This window comes from Microtus oregoni, unplaced genomic scaffold (assembly GCF_018167655.1).
Source record: "Microtus oregoni isolate MIOR12 unplaced genomic scaffold, Mior012 000059F_ref0000304, whole genome shotgun sequence".
Taxonomy (NCBI): Eukaryota; Metazoa; Chordata; class Mammalia; order Rodentia; family Cricetidae; genus Microtus; species Microtus oregoni.
Window position 1 is genome coordinate 3315047 of NW_024543835.1, and position 16567 is coordinate 3331613.

Consider the following 16567-nt stretch of genomic DNA (forward strand, 5'->3'; position numbering starts at 1 on the left):
TTCATACATATATCACATTTTTATGTTTTCTGTTTTATTTTAATAATCAAAATGAGATCCATATATTGCATTCATTTAATTTTTATTATAATAGTTACATAATTTCTCCCTTACATTTTCTCCCTCCAAACCTTCGTATGTACCCTTTTTCTCTCTTAAGTTTCTGGTTTCTTGTAGCATTATTTGTTACTGCATGCTTTCATAAATATTTTTCCTACATATAATCTGCTCAGTCTGTATAGTGCTAATTGTATATGTGTTCAGCACTGAGCGTATGGCACTGGATAACCAATTGGTGTGTTTCTCTCTGGAGAAGACTATTTCTCACATCTTAGCATTCCTTAGCTTCCTGCAGTTCTTTTTTAGGGGCTAAATCCTTGTGCGCTTTCTCCTGTCCTGTTTGGTTGATCTACTGTTGTTCTTCTTTAGCACATGTCATGGTAAAGAGACTGTATGGATATCACTTCTAACACTACGATCTAATGCAGTCTCACGGCAAACTCCCTGATCCTCTTCCTTTTAAACTCTACCTCATCTTCTTCTGTGTTTACTGAGCCGTAGGTATAGGAACTGTTTTGTAGGGGCCCCAACAACTTTTGTTGTAGTTTTCTGTTGTTGACTCAGTCTGTTGCTAAGAGAAATTCTTTTGATTCGAGGTGAGAACTACACTTTGTCTGTGGTTCTAAAGATAAATATTTAGAGTGTTGATAGTGATTATGGTGTTTTGCTAAAGTGGTGGTTGTAGTTTTTCTTCCACAATCCATGACTTCAATAGCCCTGGGTAGTTGGGCTAAGCTTCCTGTACCAAGTATGGGTCCCTCCTGTTGAGGATGTCTTAACTCCAATTGGAGAGCGTTTAGTTACTGCCAAGGAAGACATGCCATACCTACACCCTTAAGGTTATGGAGCCATGCTGGTTGATGTGGTGGTTGTTGTGGTTCATAGATGTTATGGTCCGATAGGAGTGTTGATTGTCGCCTTTTTGGATGATTGCTTGTCTAGTCCAGAGGAAAGAAATGTTCAGGACAACTCTAGGTCAAGGGCCTCTGGGCCCTGTTTCTGAAGCGCATGGCATCATCAACAGTAGGGACTTATCTTCCAAATCCTGGGGGAGTGGCAACCAAAGGCAAAACCAATAGCTTCTATGTTTTGCAAATCTCTTGGACAACCCTGACTATGTTGGCTAGTTTTCTATCAACTCAACGCTAGCTAGACTAACTGGAGAATAGGGAGCCTCAGTTGAGAAAACTGCAACCATAAGTTTGAACTGTAGGGGAAGCCTGTAGAACAGTTTCTTAATTAGCAATTAATGTGGGAAGGCCTGGTCCATAATGGGTGGGACCACCTTGTGAAGGTGGATTTGGGTTCTGTAAGAAAGCAAGCTGAACATGCCATGGGAAGCAAGCCTATAAGCAGCACCCCCTCATTGCCCATCAGCTCCTGCATCCAGGTTTTAGCCCTTCTTGAGTTCATGACCTGACTTCCTTCAGTGACTATGGTATGGAAGTATAAGCCAAATAAAACCTTTCCTCCCTTACTTGCTTCTGATCTTGGTGTTTTAGCACAATAGTAATCCTAACTAGAACCCTAAGAACAACTCAAAAGAAGGCATCTCTTGTGTGATCCTGGGGGTTTTGATAGGCAGTCTGTCTCTGGTGGAGAATATCATCAGCCCTAATTTATTTATTTGCTTCCTCTCCTCATTATTTTTATACCATTTATATGCTATTGACAAGGTAACTATGTCTCTAATGTTCAGAATAATTTGTTGTTCTTTCAATAGCATCCTTCACCAGTGGCCAGTTGTTTATCTAGTTTTTGTTTTATGTTGTTTTATACTTCTGTCTTCTCAAGCAGGTTCTGAGTGGGGAAGGCAGAAATTTTGCTTCCTTCATATTTTAAAACCACATAGCCTAATGGAATATCTGATGCTGATAAGTGTTATTTTTTTAAATGGGAGTAAACGGTACATGAACAGAAATAAACAGCCAGTAAAAATAAATTACCACCAAATGACAAAACCTTGATAAGATGGTACCACTTTTATATATCCAGTCTTTAAAAGAAAAATCTCTCTGAAGACTCAGCCAAAGGTAGCATCTTCAAGAAAGTTCAGCGACTGATGTTATTCCAGAGAAAGGGACATAGGAGTTTACAAATGAAAGAAAGCATGAAGTCCAAGAAGTCTTTTAAAGACAGTGCTAAGAAAGTTGACTGCTTCTTTGGCTATTTTTTTTTTATGGGAGATACATTCCCAAGTTTTTGTAGCAAGTTGAAATGATGAAATGAAACACTGCTACAGTTTTAAATCTTAATTTGGAGCAATCATAAGTATGCATCACATACATATGCATGTTATATATAAAGCATTCATTGAGAAGAATGAACATTTACACAATCCATTTTGATCATATTCTCTCCCCTTTCCTAAACTGTCTCAGATTCTCTTTACCTCCCTAACAACTCAAATTCATGTTTCTCTCTATCTTAAAAAAATATACAAAACCCCAAAATAACCAAAACAAACTTTAAAAAAGACAAAAATACCAAAACAAAACAAAAGTGCACACGGAAAAAAACAAAAAGGGTCTATTTTGTGTTGCACATAAACTCTAGGACATAGCGCCTGGCCTGGATTTTGTGTGATAAACCCAGTGTCACTCCATTGAAGAAAACTGACTTCTTTTTCCAAGCAGCTATCAGTTGCAAGTAACTTCTTGGATAAGGGTGGGATTTTTGTCTACTTTCCTTTCCAGAGTGGGATTTTGTCTGGTTTGAGCCTGTGCAGGTCTTAGATATGCTTTCACAGTCTCCACAAATTCATATGTGTACCAGTCCTATTGTTTCTAGAAGTTTCTACATCCTTGGAGCCATCCACTGCCTCTGACTCTTATGAGCTTTCCTCCTTCCCTTATGTAGAGAATCAAAAGCATTTTAAATAGAATTCATTGTATGAGATAGTAAATTGAGACTGAATTGGTATAAAATACATAATTTTATTATAGGTCCAAAAGCCAATGAAAATTAATCATTGGAAACATGCAGTAGTAATGGCAATTTTATTCAGCAGTGAAAAGACAGGAATTGATCAAAAATTATCATGATCTCCTTTCCCAGCATTTAGTTGTCGCTATTGCTTTCCTTCCCCTGACGACTTTATCTGGTATTTTACTAATCAAGCTATTACTTCTCAAGTGTTTGTACACAAATTCTCCATCTCCATTCACAAATTTCAAGAAAGTCATGTGTGGTGGGAAGAGGGGATGCTGGAGTTAGAGGCATGCTTGAGTTATTATCACTCAGATGCATGCCTCTGGGCTGTAGCCCACTGATCTCTCCTCATTTGTTAGGAGTTCCTCTATTCTTCCATGGTTGCCTTCCCCCCTTCAACTATTACTCAGATCCAGTCAGCAACCACGTGAATTTCTGAGTGTCCTCCTGTAAAGTGTGTGGCGCTGCTTTGACACAAATTTTTATTTGTGACTTGGCCCAATGCACGGTTGAGCTTCTCTTGGTAGCTTGATGGCGGTGGATATTACAAAGCATTGTCTTTGCTCAGGAAGTCTGTGCCTCCCAGGTGTTGATGAAAGCACAGTTTTATACCCAGTTTTACTCCACAGCAGCTCTTTCAGGGCTGGACTACAAAGGTTTCCTCGGCAGAGGCACACTTGCTGCCTGGATGAAGAGAATGAAGAAGAGCCATTGAAGCGGGATTTTCTGTCAGAACATCAGAACTCAGAAAGAGAAAAAGGAAATGTGTTCAGTATAAAACTCCATCTAAATGTACTCAGCAATGGGTTCTGATTTCTCCTTTTATTAGACATTTGTTTCCCTCCCATGTTCCCAGGATCACATTTCTCTGGTTCTTTATTAGTTTAGTGATTCAATTGCTGTTTATATGACTGCTGGGGTGGCTGTCAAGATGGATCACTTGTAATCATAAATTTATTCCCTGTGTATTTTCAGGGTCATTTTTAAAAGTCATCTCTTTACTATATGTGGTAAACAATAAATGTCCTTGATGACATCTTTTGATGGAAACCTGTCTTTTCCTTTTCATTTTCTTCCTTCCTTCCTTCCTCCCTTCTTTCCTTTTTTCCTTCCTTCTTTCCTTCCTTTCCTTCCTTCTCTTTTCCAGATCCCATCTGCAGTTTCCCCTCCCTCCTCTCCCTCCAGCCTCTCTCCCCCACCCCACCTCTGTCCCCCACATTCATTACTTCTCTGTTTCTATTCTTATAAGGGTAGGCCACACATAGATATCAACAAAACATGACATATGGAGTTACAATAATACTAAGCATGTATTAAGGCTGAACAAGTCAATCCAGTATGAGGATAAGGGTCCCAGAGGCCAGCAAAAACTTCAGAGTCAGCTCCTGCTCCCATTGTTAAGAGTTCCACAAGACAACCAAGCTACACAACCATCACATATATGCATGGGGCCAATGTAAGTCCCGTCCAGGCTTCCTGGTTTTCAGTTCAGTCTCTGTGAGACCTTGAGCCCAGGTTAGTTGATTCTGTGGATTTTCTTGTGATGCCCTTGACCCCTCTGGTTCCTAAAATTCTTCCTCCCTCCCCGCCTTCACAGATTCCCTGAGCTCTGCCTAATACTTGACTCTGGGTCTCTGCATCTGTTCTCATCAGTTCTTGAATGAAACCTCTCTGATATCAACTAGACTAGCCACCAGTCCTATCACATCACATATGCAGGACAGACTTTAGGTTAAAGATGATGTACGTGAGTTGGTGTCCCAGTTCCTTCACTGGAAGTCTTTCCTGGTCAGAGGAGATAGCCAGTTTGAGCTACATATCACCTATTGTTAGGAGTCTTACGTGGAGTCTTCCTTGTAGATTTTTGGAAGTTTCCCTTGAAAACCAGGTTTCTACCTCACACCAAAATGCCCCCCTTTCCAGTTGTCTTTTTCAGTATTCTCTCCCCACATCCTCTTATCTGATCATCGTTCCCATCTTCACATACCCCAAGTCTACCCACAAAATTTATTCTATTTATCCTTCCCAGCGAGATTCAAGCACTCCCGCTTGAACCATCCTCTTTGGCACTATGGATTGCATCATGGTTATCCATTACTTTACAGCAAATATCCACTTAGAAGTAAGTGCATACCATGTTTGTCTTTCTGAGTGTGGGTAACCTCACTTGAGATGGGTTTTTCTTTCTAATTCCATCCATTTTCATGGAAATTCCATGATGTCATTGTTCTTAACATCTGAATAATAATCCAGGGTGTCAATGTACCACATTTTCTTTATCCACCATTCTGTTTAGGGAATGTTGTTTCCAGGTTCTAGGTATTATAAATAAAGCTGCTATAAACATAGTTTTGCAAGAGTTCTTGTGGTATGTTTTAACATCCTGTGGGTACATGCTCAAGAGTGACATAGATGGATCTTGAGACATATAGTTCCCAATTTTCTGAGAAACTGCCATATTGAGTTCCAAAGTGGCTGAGTAACTGTACAAGTTGGCACTCCCACCAGCAGTGAAGAAGTGGTCCCCTTGCTCCACATCATGGCCAGCCATGTGCACTTTTGTCACTTGTCCACTTTTGTGTGTTTGTTGTTGTGGTTTTAGTTTTTTTTAAAGAATCATATTTTACACACCAACCCCAGTTTCCTCTCCCTCCTGTCCTTCTGCTCTACCCATCTTCCCCATACCCCACCCCCATCCACTCCTCAGAGAAGGTGAGACCTCCCATGGGGGGTCAACAGAGTCTGTCACATCACCTGAGGCAGGACCAAGGCTCTATCCCCTGTATCTAGGCTGAGCAAGGTATCCCTCAACAGGGAATGGGCTCCAAAGAGCCAGTTCATGCACTAGGGATAAATACTGGTTCCATTGCTAATAGCCTCACAAACTGCCCACACCACACAATTGTCACCCTCATTCAGAGGGACTAGTTTGGTCTTATGCAGGTTCCTCAGCTGTCAGTCCCAAGTTAGTGATCTCCCACTTGCTTGGGTAAATTGTTTATGTTGGTTTTTCCCCTTATGGTCTTGGTCCCTTTGTTCATATTATCACTCCTCCCTCTTTCTGGCTGGACCATCAGTTACTAGATGAAGCTTCTGTGATGACAATTAAGATAGTAATCAATCTGATTGCAGGAGAAGGACAGTTAATGTATCCTCTCCACTATTGCTTAGATTCTTAACTGAGGTCATGCTTGTGGGTTCCTGAGAATTTCCCTAGTGCCTGGTTTCTTGCTAACCCCATAAGATACCCTATTTCAAGGTATCTCTTTCCTTGCTCTCCCCCTCTGTCCTTCACCCACGTCAACTTTCCCAATCCCTCAGGTTCTCATCCCTGTTCCCCGTATCCTCTCCCACTCCCCTTCTCCCTCCCTCCCTTCCCCCATGCTCTCAATTTACTAAGGAGAGCTTATCTACTTCCCATTCCAAGGGAGGATCCTTGTTTTCCTAGGGTTCTCCTTGTTTCCTGTCTTCTTTGAGATTGTGGGCTGTAGGGTATCTTTTTCTTTATGTCTAATATCCACTTATGAGTGAGCGCATGCCATGATTGTCTTTTTCTGTCTGGTTTACCTCACTCAAGATGTTTTTTTCTAGTTCCATCCATTTCCCTGCATATTTCAAGATGTCATTGATTTTTACCACTGAATAGTACTCCATTATGTAAATATACCACATTTTCTTTATCCATTCTTCAGCTGAGGGGCACCTAGGTTGTTTCCAGGTTCTGGCTCTTACAAATAATGCTGCTTTGAGCAAGGTTGAACAAATGTCCTTTTAGTATGAGTGTATATCCTTTGTGTATATGCCCTATAGTAGTATTGATGAGTCTTGAGGTAGATTGATTCCCAATTTTCTGAGAAACCACTATACTGATTTTCAAAGTAGTTGTAAAAGTTTGTACTCCCACCAGCAATGGATGTTTCCCTTACTCCACATCCTTTCCAGCATAAGCTATCATCAGTGTTTTTGATCTTAGCCATTCTGATGGGTAAAATGGATTCTGAGTCATTTTGATTCATGTTTCCCTGATGGCTAAGGATGTTGAACATTTCTTTCAGTGTTTTGTGGTCATTTGAGATTCTTCTTGTGAGAATTCTCTGGTTAGATCTCTATAACATTTTTAATTAGATCATTTAGATTTTTGATACCTAGGGTTTTGAGTTCTTTATATATTTTATAAATTATTCCTCTGTCATATGTGGGGTTGGTGAAGATTTTTCTCATTCTGTAGACTCCTTTTCACTTTGCTGAAGGTATCCTTTGCCTTACAGAAGCTTTGCAGTTTCATTATGCTCCATTTATTAATTCTTGATCTTAGTGTCTCTACTGCTGGTATTCAGTTCAGAAAGTTGTCTCTTGTGCCAATGCATTCATAGTTCCCACTTTCTCTTCTATCCAGTTAAGTGTATCTGGATTTATGCTGAGGTCTTTAATCCACTAGGACTTGAGTTTTATGCAGTTTAATAGATATGGCTCTGTTTGCATTCTTCTACGTGTTGACATCCAGTTAAACCAGTTTTGAAAATTCTTTCTTTTTTTCATTGTATAATTTTGGCTTCTTTGTTGAAAATTAGGTGTACATAGTTGAGTGGATTTACTTCTGTGTCTTTGAGTCCATTGATCCACCTGTCTTCTTTTATGCCAGTACCATGCAGGTTATCTTTCTATAGCTCTGTAGTAGAACTTGAAATCAAGGAGGATGATATGATACCTTAGTAAGTTTTTTTTTATTGTATAGGATTGTTTTATCTATCCTGAGGATATTTTTGTTTTCTCATATGAAGTTGAGCATTGTTCTTTCAAGGTCTATAAGAATTGTGTTTGGATTTTAGTAGGGATTGTGTGGAATGTATAGATTGCATTTGGTAAGATGGCCATTCTTGCTATGTTAATACCGCCTATCCATGAGCATGGGAGATAGTTTCATAATCTGATATCTTCTACAATTTCTTTCATCAATGACTTGAAGTTCTTGTTATATAGGCCTTTCACTAGCTTGGTTAAAGTTACACATGCATAGTTCATATAATTTGAGGCTTTTGTGAAGGGTGCTGATTCCTTGATTTCTTTCTCTGCACTTTTATCATTTGTACATAGAAGCCTACTTGTTGGTTGAGTTAGTTTTGTATCCAGTCACTTTACTGGAGGTCTTTATTTGCTGTAGTTCCCCCTAGAATTTTGTGGGTCACTTATGCATACTATCATATCGTCTGCAAATAATGATATATTGAATTCTTCCTTTCTAATATGTATCCCCTTGGTGTCCTTTAGTTGTCCTTTTGCACGATTTAGAATTTCAAGTACTATATTGAATGGATGCAGAGAGAATAAACAACCTTGTCTTGGAAAACCTCTCCTAGTCAGGATTTCTATTGCTGAAATAAAACATGATGACCAAAAGGAGCTTGAAGAGGAATAGGTTTTATTTTAGATTGTAGTCCATCATCGAGGGAACCCAGGTCAGGAACCTGAAAGAGCAACTGGTGTAGAGGCCATGGAGGAGTAACACTGACTGGCTTGCTCCTCCTGGCATACTCAACCTACTTTCTTACATCACCCAGGGCCGCCAACCTAAAAGTGGCACAATCCAAAGTGACCTGGACATTTCCATATCAACCATCAATTAAGAACATGCATTACTTGTTTGTCTACAGGCCAGTCCTGTGGAAGCATTTTCTCTACTGAAGTTCCCTCTTACCAAATGACTCAAGTTCCTGTAAGGTTGATTAAATAAAAAACTAGCCCGTATATAACCCGTATTTCATTAAAATATTAAAAGTTAAAACTATAATCAAATATATAGTTCATCTTATTGTTATTTTATCTAAGGATGTTTAAAATTGGTGAGTTTATATTTTTGGTTATCTTTAGACTAATGATACAATTTCATAAGAAAATCACTCTTGGTTGCTGTGGTGAAGAACTCTATGATTTTACAGCAGGTAAAAAGCCAAGATAGTTCACGTAAGTTGTTGGGAACTGCTGTTTCACTTTGCAAAGTAGTTTTCTCACCCATGAGAGTAGATCTGTGCTCCCCAAACCAGATGGGCAGCATAACAACTCCACGTGAACTGCTCTGAAGTCTAACTAATAAAGTCATGCCCCATATGTGGTGAAGTGTTATAAATAATTAAAACTCAAATATGCTTTAGCCACCACAAACTGACCACTTTTTACATCTTTGGAATATATTACACTGGCTATTTTACAGCTATTAATTAATTGTCTCACTAGAGTGAATTGTTTTCAATTAGCGTGTATTATTCTGCTCCAGATATTTTTTTAAAACTGACTCCCTTTGTTTTGCTTGAGCAGCCACTAAAGTGATATTTATTACTCGTCAACTTCTGTGATTAACCTAGAGAGAGTCTTAAAGGAAATCATAATGGGGAATATTCAGAGCACTGCAATAAACCAGGAGCTTATTTAATTCCTATCTTTGCATCCCGGATCCAAATGGAGATTAGATCTTGATTATATGAATACTGTAGGTAATGACTTTTATTTGCACTTTTGCTAATGAAATTGTTTGCTGTCAGGTTTTCATCGTTCAATTTAAAGATCTGTATAAGCCCTTCCCTAGGGACCATTAAGGACATCTTCAAAGCTTTCTGAGATTTTTCTGGTTACAATTTAGATGGAAGCAATCAATACATACATTATTAAAACAGTGGACAGAAAGCCGTTATTGCCGGGATGTTGTTGACAAATGAAGAGACTTGAATAAAGTAGTTTACTTGTTCATTTGTCAGGTCATATATTATACATAGTAGATTTATTCAGATGTCACCACAAAGTGAGGCAAAGGATTATAAGTTCAATAAAATTATCCCCAAATCACATTGTAGATTTTACATTTATTTTGGTTCATTTTATTGTCAATGCTGGTTTACTTAGTTTAGCTTCACTTTAGTGTATTAGTCAGATGAGTTCTCTGTGGTTTCTTTCTACAGAAATAGAAAGTGTCTTTTGGAATGTTCATTCCAGCATTCAAGAATCTGGACTCTTGGAGTTCTAAATACTTTTATTCTCCTACAAAGTTAGATTGTTTTTTTTAGTTAGGTCTGCTCTAAGCTGGCTTGGTAGATACATTGCAGGAGTTAGGTATCATTTTATCTATTCTTTATTACTATTAGAAGAAGCTTTGTATAAATGTGATATTCTATGCAGTCATACATGGAGTTGCTGAATAGTAGAAACTTCACATTTATTTTTAGAATTGCATTTCTAGGCTTTTGAGGAAATCTTCTTCAAACTAGCTATATCATCAAAATGTAAGAATGCAGCCATCTAGGAACTGCTGCTTTTCTTTAAAGATTATAAGATGATGAAATGTGAACAATTTACAAATTCATTTCACCAGCCATCTTTTTCCTACTTTGTCAAATTATTTTGATATCTTGGCAAATTCTCTTAAGTATAATATTTGTATGGCATTTTATCTTTTCAAAACACTTTTACACAGATCGTTTAATTACAAATGAACCTCCAGTCTTTTGCTGTGTTCATTTATTCCCCAAAAAAATATCATGAAAAAAAATCTTATCATCATAACTAACCATGTAAGAATTCAATGATTCTTTCAGTAATTCCTTATTGAGAGTCTCTCATGCTCCAGAGGTCAGGGATACAAAAGCAAATCATGAGTCCCTGATCCCATCCACATAAACAGTAAGCCGATAAATTAATATATAAAATAATATCAAGTATTAATAAATGCTACAAATCAACTAGGAGTAGAGAAAAAGGATGAGGTAATGTTTTAATAAATATCTGAGTTAGTGAGCAGAAATTGGAGAAGGCAGAGATAATTCTGAAGGAGTGAGCAGCAGTTTCAGAAGGCTCACAGAACAAAAAGTTCTGTGTTCATGGAGTGTTCATGGGAAAGTAAGGTGCACAGTCTTTATTGTAGGAAACAGAGGAATGAAGCTATGATGGTTATATAGTGAGACAAGGGCCAGATGACAAATAGTTTTGCAGATCAGAGTTTACAGAAGGATTCTGTGCTATGTATAAGACATCACTCACTGTTTTGAAGTTATTCGGCTGCTATGGATAACTGACAGGAGAAAAAGGGTGATAAAGTCATCTAGAAAACACATGATGATGACTTGGGCCAGAAGATAAATGATAGATCTGCAGAAATGTTATTTCATCTAAGATTTATTCTAGTAGGTGACCTGATAAAATATATGTTAGATGTGGCATGGAGTGTGTGCAAAACTCTCAAGGAAATCTCAGAACCCTATATCTTGAACGAACAGCAGACAGGTAGTGCCACTTTTGGAGGGGAAAGGAACTAGGAAATGCGCATGGTGGGAGGTGTCTGGCTGAAGTAAATCAGGTACTCCATTCCTACATTTTGTTAAGAGTCAGGACAAGCAGTATGATTCAAAATTTCTCCTCTTCTTACATTTGACAGTCCCAAATTTTGGTTGAATCGCAAGATTGTACTAAGGTTTTCTAATAGTGCATTTGTTTACTGTTAATACCAGAATTCAGAGTTTAGGCTCAATGACTTAAAACTGAATTCTCTAAATGGCTATAGGAGCAGATTGGATTTTCCCCAGTGATTTCTCAAGGTCAGCTCAGTACTTAACAACTCTGTTGTCAGTGGGAAGTAACTTCCCCAGTGGTTTTTGGAAATAGCCCAGACTGAAGATTGAATTCAAACAGCTGTTCAAGATGCTGTGTGGGCAATAATCCATTCCTCAGTAGTATCAAAGACCTGTGAGGAGTCTAACTTTGATTCTATTCCATGCTCTTCATTTCAGAGAACACAACTCTTGTTTTAAAAGGCTCCCATGAAAATAAATCTGAGCAAGGAGTTTGTGGGGCAAAGAAAACATTTCCCAATAAATACTCAGAAATGTTTTCTCATAAGCAAAATTTAAAAAATTGACCTCTCTAAAAATGCATCAATTTACTTTTAATGTTGCTTCAATACTATTTAGACACCTTTCAAAGTGAATTCAGTTGTTCATATTATTGGCTTTCTGAAACAATAGCAAGGTGTATGAGACCCTAGGATTGTTTCACTTCAATTTCATTCAGTAGTGGAGTAAAACTAAGATGCAGCTCTTTTCACTGTTTAGTGATGACTGCATAGCCATACTCAAAGAATCAGGGAGCAGAACATAGTTGGCAGATGTTAGGGGAATTGTTACTCATTGGATAAAATTTAAGTTACAAAAAATGAGTGAATTGATATCTATTATGCAACACAATTTCTATATTTAACACTACTGTGGCTTGCTCTTAAATTCTTGTTAAAGGGTAGGACTCATGTTAAGCATTCTTATCATAGTTAAAAATGATTACAATGACCTTTTACAGCCCACAAGCCTGTTCTCATAATTTTTAAAATATCAGTTGGCTCACATGAGCATTAAGGGAAGATTCAGTCTTCCTGATTTTGTTCTTTTTTCTTTGTCTTTATTTTATGAACATGTATAATTTTTTTTTAGATTCTTGATATCATCCTGTAATGTGCCACGTTACTGGACCCTTTCCACTTTCCAAGGTCGTGGTTTTGAACTACTTGAGAACTGATCATCCATAAGTCCCCTTTTGATTAACTATTTCCTATGCATTTGAGACTCAATGTATTGGCCTTTTAAGTGAGGAAGTTCGTGAAGATGGCGGAATGTGTTCAGCAACTCTTAAACACAATCAATACAAGAGGCATGCCCACAAGGTAAAAATAAAAGTAATAGTATGAGAACTAGAACTATAGTATATGATGCCAAAACTAGTAAATGCTGATGAAATTACAGATAAGACCATCTTAATACCCATGCATATGTCTGTTCTACAGCCATTTATATTAATTACTTTTCTATTGCTGTAATAAAATACTATGATCAAGGCAATTTCTAGAAGAAAGAATTTGGTTTAGACTAACAGTTTTAGAAGGTTAGGACCCATGATGGCAGAGTGGAACTAGGAGACAGCAGTTGCATGGAGCAGCAGCTGCGAGCACCCATCTTAAACTACAAACAAGAAGCAGAGGGAGATCTCACTCTAAATGGTGCAAGTCTTTTGAAACTTTAAAGAGTTATCACCATCACCATCACCACTGCTGCTGCCACTCTCTTGACATACTCCTCCAGAAAGGACCCATTTCCTAACTCTCCCCAAGCAGCCACCAACCTGAGACGAAACATCAAATTCCCAAGGTCTGTGGTGTGGGGAGGGGGGCACATCTCATTGAGACTGCCAGAGCATTTGTTTAATGTGTGTAACTACCATGAAATCACTCCAAACATTAATAGTCATTCTTATATTCTCTTATTCATCTAGTGGTATAAAGTAGAGGAAAATGCCCCAAACAGTGGTTCAAACAAAGAGCCCTTGGAATGTTTGAGAATAAGCATCTCCTTTATGAAACCACTAAGTTTGCCAACCATGGCAGCACATACCTCTAATCCTAGCACTCAGGAGCAACAAGAAGGAAAAGTACTACAACTGTTATGGCATGTCAGCCATGACTACGTAGGAGACACTTTCAAACCTGAAAAGGAGTGAAGTAAGAAAGAAGAAAAGGAATTGAAGAAAGCAGTGTTTAATAGGGCAACCTTTATAGGAAATTACATTCAGTTCCTAAAACTTGCAGAGAACTTTGGATCTTGAACATATGAGCAAGCTCAGAATAAGATCTGTCTTGTTTCCAATTCACAGCATTATTTTTATTTCTCTAATGACTCATAAGATGAGACTTTCGCCTGCAGGTCTGTTAATTTTCTATCTAAATCAAACACACACACACACACACACACACACACACTATTGTTCTTTTATTTTTATGATTGGATGGCCTCTTTTTAATTTAGCAATATTTATTGAGGATGTGGCAAATAAAACCTATAACTTTATCAGTCTGTGTCATGTCGAGTATAACAATTTGAGAACTGGAAAATGTAGTTAGCAAATTTGACACATCATGAATAAGGAAAGGAAGTCTCTGGAGGATTTAGTGACCTTTATTAGTTAGCTGTGGAGAGCTCTGGCCCTAGTCAGACTTGTACTCTGGGGCCCCTGCTACTTAGAACTATACTGCATTATAAGATGGTTCAGCCATGTTCTGCAGAGTAGGAGATTATGTACAGTCAATCCATCAGATTACATTCTGAAAAACACAAATAAGACATTGACACTTCAATAAAAATGTAGCTAAAATTTAGCTTCACGGACACTGAAAAACAACAGAAATACATGTATGAATTATTCAAAATATTTTACTAATTCATTGAGAATTTCATACAATGTATGATGATCACCCTCCCTAAGTCCTCTCAGATCTGCTCATACCTTTCTACCCATGTCAACTATACATCTTCTTTCTGAATGACCTACTGAATCCAATTTGTGTTGCCCATATAGTCCCAGTTGTAGGACTATCCAGTGAAGTATTGTCCCTACTAGAACCACACCCTTCAAATTGACTCTCCCTCCTCCAGAATTCATCAGTTGTCCATAGCTCCTTAATGGTGGGGGTTTATAAACTCCTTCCCCTTCCATGTTTGAATTTTGACTGGTTTTATCTTATATAAATATTGTGCAGGCAAATAGAGATATACTGTGAGCTCATGAGCACGGAAAACTTATTATGTCTAGAATAAACTGTTTCAATTTAGTTCTCCATGAATTCTGGCTCTTACAGTCTATCTGCTCTTCAGCCTTGTCCCTTGTGCCTTTGTGTGAGATGATGTAGATGCCCCATTTTCAGCTGCGCATTGTGCTGATACTTGTTCTCTGCACCGTGACCAGTCATAAATTTCTGACATCACCACCACCCACTGTCTAAAAGAAAAAGACTTCTCTAATAAAGTCTGAGAACTGTAGTAATCTGTAGGTACAGAAAATGCAAACTTAAAGGGCAGTTGGGAGAGGCAAGGAGGGGAACAGAGAAAAATCTAGAGCTGAATAAAAAAGGGCAGTTTGTTACTGTGTCCCTTTGACAGAATGATAATAGTAGATTATCCCTTAGAGCCCTTGAGCTCCCCAACTATAGCTTTTTGGCTAGATTTACAATATTAATCCTGAGTTTCCTCCTGTAACGCAAGCCTTAAATCTAATCAGTAAAAAACAGTTAGTTGGTTACCCCTATACCAGTTGTATCACAGTTGTAACAACACTGTACAATAGCGTATCTTGCCACAGTGGCCAATGTTGTGGTTCAGTGTCCACCTTTAGGTAAGATTAGTGATGACTTTTCCCTCCAGCATCCAACTAAGTACCCTCCAGTTCTATGAAAGTTAACCAACGAGAGAAAAACACCTTGTCAGTACCAACTTGATTTCTCCTTGTCTCACGACAAACATGTGTAGTTTCTTCTGCAATAGGGCTTACCCTCAAATTCTGAGGAATACAAAAGTAGTTCAGGTTTTTAGTCTGCCTTAAGATTTGTGACATTTGAATTTAAAATACCTAACATGGCCTTAGGTAAACATTTGCCTAACTGTACCTTAATTTACATTGGTAAAGCATTTATTATATAAAAGATGTCCTAATTATACCAACTTAGCTAAATTATTGATTACTCAAGGAAAAAATAAATTCATGACATTTTCCCTACCTTATATGAAGCATGTTTAAAAAATAATTTTTTTGAATTATTGAATAAGCCAATAGTCACCAATTACTTGTAATATATAAGCACCGTTAATCAAATAACTTAACTTTCAAAAGAGAAGTTGATACTTTGAAATTTAATACTCCCATGTCATTGTAGGAAAATGCTTAGTTGCCATTTATTTTGTAAAACTAGGAAACTAAAGGGGGAAAATTAATTTAGGATGCCTAATATTTTCTTATTTGCACGGTCAAATAATATCATAATTTCATGGAGATGCCCTAAAACGTTAGTGATTGACCCTGATTCTTCCACATCACTGAGACCTTGGGCATGACTCTCATAGATAAGTAAAAAGGGAAGGAATGGGGAAGAAAATGTATTTAAAGGAAATGATCTCATCTGTTTAAGAGATTTGAGAATTATCTTAACAAATAATGCTGACATCTAAATATGGAAAGGATGTAGTCTATGTAGGTGTCTGATGTCTTTTCACACCAACATATTAATGAACCAACTTACCTAATCTAGAAGTGTCAACTAAAATTTATAGGAGAAAATCAGTGTTATATATGAGAATATAGTTTCTCAAACTTCACTCATTGAAATAAAAGAGATACAGTATCAAAAAATCAAGGATCTTGACAGTGAATATTCTTATTTTATTATATTATTTTAAAAACCATTGGTTTATGAATAGATATTAGGTGTTGGAATTTTTCATTTTTATACATATATATATATCATTGTATATTTTATTTTGCTTTTGCTTTGAATTGCCCTTCCCCTCCACATTTCTTCTCTTGTTTGTCTCCATCCTCCAAAAGTTTCTTCTTTTGTGATGTATATAAACATACATACAAATATGTGTTTTGTGTATGTGTGTATATATATTCTTTTACACACTATTCTTTATTTTTAGACCTTTTCCTACATTCTTGATATCCCATTTGTACTTTCATATTCTACATGTGCATGTACATAGTATCATACATAGATATACAT

The 16567-nt window shown here is 37.5% G+C and overlaps 1 protein-coding gene across 1 annotated transcript in view; it reads left to right on the forward strand.

Moving 5' to 3' along the window:
• LOC121438964 (dystrophin-like) overlaps positions 1-16567 on the forward strand; it is a 689483-nt gene that overhangs the window by 254208 nt on the left and 418708 nt on the right.